At 35.9% G+C, this 4,707-nt stretch overlaps 1 non-coding gene across 1 annotated transcript; it reads left to right on the top strand.

The window, feature by feature from the left end:
* Positions 1-4,376: 4,376 nt before the first annotated feature.
* trnay-gua (transfer RNA tyrosine (anticodon GUA)) lies at positions 4,377-4,482 on the top strand. The gene is made up of 2 exons: positions 4,377-4,413; positions 4,447-4,482. It is a non-coding gene; the product is annotated as a tRNA-Tyr (tRNA).
* Positions 4,483-4,707: the final 225 nt, after the last annotated feature.

Genomic DNA, 4,707 nt, shown 5'->3' with positions numbered 1-4,707 from the left:
TCACGCTTCACATGAAGGTGACTGGCTCCGACACAGAGCAGTGAAACCCATGGGTGGGCATTGTAAATAGTGGAGTGAAATTACCATGAAGGCTGCTTTGGGCGGTTGCTCGTCTGCATTGTGTCCTGTCCCTGTATAAGTAGAAGAGTTTTATGGGAGCTCATTTGTTCGGGACCCTTGGCCCTCCAGGGTCTCTCATTCCTCAGACAAGCCAGGCATTTCACAGCTGGGGTGGGGGGGGTGGGGTGGGACACCCCGACCACCTTCTATAACTAACAACCACAGACACACCCAGGACGCCTTACTAATGCTGCATGCAGCGTAGCTGGACTCTGTCTGCTACATCTCCAATGAATTACACTCTGCTCATATGCAACTGTTTTGCATTAGCACGATATGTTTCAGCAATTCTGCCTGGATTGTGTTTTTCTAAAATAAGACTGAATATTAATATTGAATGTATTTGCGAAAAGGTTGGTGCCTACACTTTTCAGTTGGACATTTTGTTAATATCATACATATAATAATAACTTAAGCAGTCTGTCCTCATGAAGGTTTCGTATGATTTCATATGAAAAGTAATAAGCACTGGAATTTGTGGATATTCCACACAAGCAATAAAAGTAAAAAGTGTTTGTGTTAGAGTTTCACAGTTTTTCTCAGTGGCTTTGGTGCATTTACTTACATCACTTTTAACATTTACACAACACTTAGTTCAACCTCCACAACATTGAGTCATTTGTGCTCATCATAGTAGCAGTTTCTCATTCCTTTCAACAAATACAACAGTCATCAAGTGCTTTCATACAACTCTCTGCTGTTTTATAACATTATCATTGCTTATGTCATTGCTTATGTCAGTCAAAATTAACTCTACTTGTGAATGCTGAATAGTCATTCAATACAACACTAATAGTCATCATTTCATTGCTTGAGTCATTACATACAAAAATGTTGAACTAGTTGTCAAAATCTGTCAAGCTAATTTTATAAATTTTTTTCAATCTTTATTTTTTTTACTGACAATGTCTCCAGAATTGGACAATTTCTCTGAGGTGAAGCTCAGCTTTCACTGATGAGAAGGCTGTGTGAAGCATTAGTTGAACCAATGATAAGCCACTTCTCTACAATCACTCAGAGCTGAATCCATAAACCATAAACACTTTACAACATATATGAACCAGCAGGACATAGTGTGGACCATTTCTACAACACTGTGACACTGGGCTGTCACAGCTCTACCCAAAGGGACGTCATGTTTGTTGTAAATAAGGCTGTTTTTTAGGGATGCACGATATTGGATTTTTTCCCGATATCCGATATGCAGAATTTTTATAACTCATTTAGCCAATTACCAATACCGATATTTTTTCCCCGCACAACTAATACCCACAATCAGAGCAAATTTAGCCAATAACCCAATTGACATAAGTGGGAACATGTGAAAAGTGCAACTGTACAGTAATTAAACCCAAATTGAATAAAACAACATGTACCTTACAGACTGCTGCTTAAACTCAAATTTAACTTTAACTCTTTATATTTGCAAAACAGTTAGTTCAACCTTCACAACATTGAGTCATTTGTGCTCATCATAGTTGCAGTTTCTCATTCCTTACAACAAATACAACAGTCATCAAGGGAAGTCATGTTTGTTGTAAATAAGGCAGTTTTTTAGGGATGCACAATATTGGATTTTTTGCCGATATCCGATATGCAGATTTTTTACAACTCATTTAGCTGATTACAGATACCAATATTTTTTTCCCGCACAACTAATACTCACAATCAGGGCAAATTTGGCCAATTTCCCAAGACTCTCTGCCATCTCTCTCGACAAAGTAAACTTTCTTCCTTATATACAAGATTTCAGCCTTACATGATCAAAGAAAGGAGAAAGTTACAGGTGAAGTAGCGTCTTAATGAGATTAACATACAGGAACCGGACATTGCAAAGTAGTGAGACACATAAGCTTCACAGAAACAATTGAAACGTGGATTGGGAACCAGTTCAGTTAATTGCCATGCAATACATATGTTAATCCCCTGCAGTTGGCCTGTCTGCCCATTTGTCTATGAGACATGATTCAATTAAATGTATTAATGTTTATTGTTTAAATATCAAGAATCTAATACTATTTTTCCACAATTATATTGGCGTGTTGGCCGATGTCCGATAGTTCATTTTCAAGCCAATATCGGCCGATACCGATAACGTGACGATAATATTGTGCATCCCTAGTGTTTTTTTCTTTTGCACAATGCTGTAAACAAATTAGAATTGCAAAGATCATATGCAGTAAAATGTGAAACATACATATTCAGTGTGTTGTACTCAGTTACCTCACTAAATACAGCAATGTGTAACTTTACTGTAGTTTTCAAATGGCTGTGTAAATAGTATATAGTGCTGTCTGGAGTATTTTCAGGTAGCGTCACCAAGATCTGACTTTTCTGCATTGAAAAAAAAATTTCCAGAGTAAACTGTCATAATGAAAACATGACAGAGACATTTGACTATCTTGTTCATAAACATGGTGTCAGGACTTTACTAGATAGATAGATAGATAGATAGATAGGTAGATAGATAGATAGATAGATAGATAGATAGATAGATAGATAGATAGATAGATAGATAGATAGATAGATAGATAGATAGATAGATAGATACACTGTAATAAATGATTCTGTAGTCATTTAATTTTACTTAATATATTTAATAAAATGTATTAAATATAAATGCGTTCTTGATTTTGAGGCAGTTGTTTAAGTCACTTTAATATAAAAATGTTTCAGATAGAATCTACTTATTTTGATCACATTAAATATAATCTTTATGTGTGTGTAATTCTAAATCAAGAGAATTTTGAATGAATCCAAGCAGGTTATCAACTAGGTTTTGCAGTTTGTACTAATTGCACAACAGTTAATACATTTCTTATAACAAATGTTAATCTGTTCTTTTTTTGCACACCTTCCACCCTTAAAATTAAAGGTTCAAGTTAGAAACGAAAGGAGTTATTGGTCCCATAGGAGAACCTTTTTAGGTTCTGAAGGACCTTTCACCTATTGGTTCTTTAGAAAGCCTACACAAATGATTCTGTATAGATCCTTAAAAGTTTCTCCTTTTAAGAGCCTAATGGTTCTCTGAGGAACTTGAAAAACCAACAGTTCATAAGATTTCTAGCAAAGAATAAAAAGGGCACCCTATGAAGAAACACTTTCGGTTCTTACTTCTTACTACCTTTGTTCCAGTCTGTTGGGTGCTTTAAAAAAATAACACAGGTTTTGAGTCATAATTTCAAAAGGAGCCTTTACTGGTTCCTTCATGAAAGGTTCTTTGTGTATCTGGAATAGTTTTTTAAGTCAGTCAGTATCCTTTAAAAATGCTTAAAGAACCATGTTATACTTATTTTGTTTATTTTTTTTACCTTTTTAATAATAACAATCATTCAATAATAAACATAAATACATTTTTCAAAGCACTAAAAAAAGCTGAATGGTGTAGCTTACAGAACAGTTTTTGCCATCCAGCTCCCCCAAAAATCCTTAACTCTGTGGAGTCTGGGGCTATTTTGTCAATTTTTTTTTATCCTCTTCATGTCTTTTTGTGTCTTTCTAAGTCTCTGTTGTTGTGTCATTTTTAGTTATTTTGTGTCTTTTTTGTCATTTTGTGTCTTTTTTAGTCCTTTAGTCCAAAATAAAATGTGATTTTGAATCTTTTTTTACTTTCAAAACACTATCATGCTCAATAAAGAATTTGAAATGTTGCAAATGTGAACAAGGTTGCAAATATAACATATAAGAGGGTTCCATCCAGTTCTATCATTTTATACTAAATATATTTGAGCTTGTTTCCAGTTTTACTTGGTATATCATCATCAACCTGAAACTGGCCTCATGGAGTTTACAGCCAGAACTTCAGAGGTAAATTTACAGTAGGGCTCCACGCTGCTTTGTTTTCTAGTCTGGATGGAGTCAACAAGTCTGGATTTGGAGCTTTTGGAGACTCCAGAGGGGTAAAAGGTTCTTAAGCATAAAACAATACATCAGAGCACTTACCAATTTTTCCTAGAGTGTAAGGAAGTGGTTTTGATGGGTAAACCTAACCATTATATGTATTTCTTTTTCTAAAAGCATTGTTCATACACAACTAATTTACAATGGCAACACAAAATGTTTATTGCCAAAGACATTTTAATTTGACTTGCCCCAGGCCACTAAAGCATAATTCAGGGTTCAGTTCGCCTCTTTTTGTTGTTGTTTTGTGTCACGCTGTCTGTCTTTGTCATCCATCCATGATGAGAACTACTTAGTTAACAGTGACACTACAGTTAGTAAGAATGTTCCCGTAGTGGCTGGTCCCTACTCGTTCCCCTTCGATAGCTCAGTTGGTAGAGCGGAGGACTGTAGAGGAAAAAAACGCACTTAGTGTTAATCGTGGAAATCCTTAGGTTGCTGGTTCAAATCCGGCTCGAAGGAGTGGCTTTTAAATGTACATACTGACTGTTCAACAAATAGTAGATTAACCCATTTAAGGCGGGAAAGCATCACCGCATTTCTACCATTCAAACCGGGAGTGCTGTTGCATTATTCTACCATTAAAGCTGGGAAAGCAGATACGTCGTTTTGTGGGAGTGTCGCAATGCAACATGGGACTTTTCCAGAACTTTGAAATCATGGCGGAAGACGACTATAGCGGAGGGA

This window comes from Centropristis striata, chromosome 22, assembly GCF_030273125.1.
Source record: "Centropristis striata isolate RG_2023a ecotype Rhode Island chromosome 22, C.striata_1.0, whole genome shotgun sequence".
NCBI lineage: Eukaryota > Metazoa > Chordata > Actinopteri > Perciformes > Serranidae > Centropristis > Centropristis striata.
Note: the sequence above shows the minus strand (reverse complement) of the source record. Positions and strands in the feature narration are given on the sequence as shown.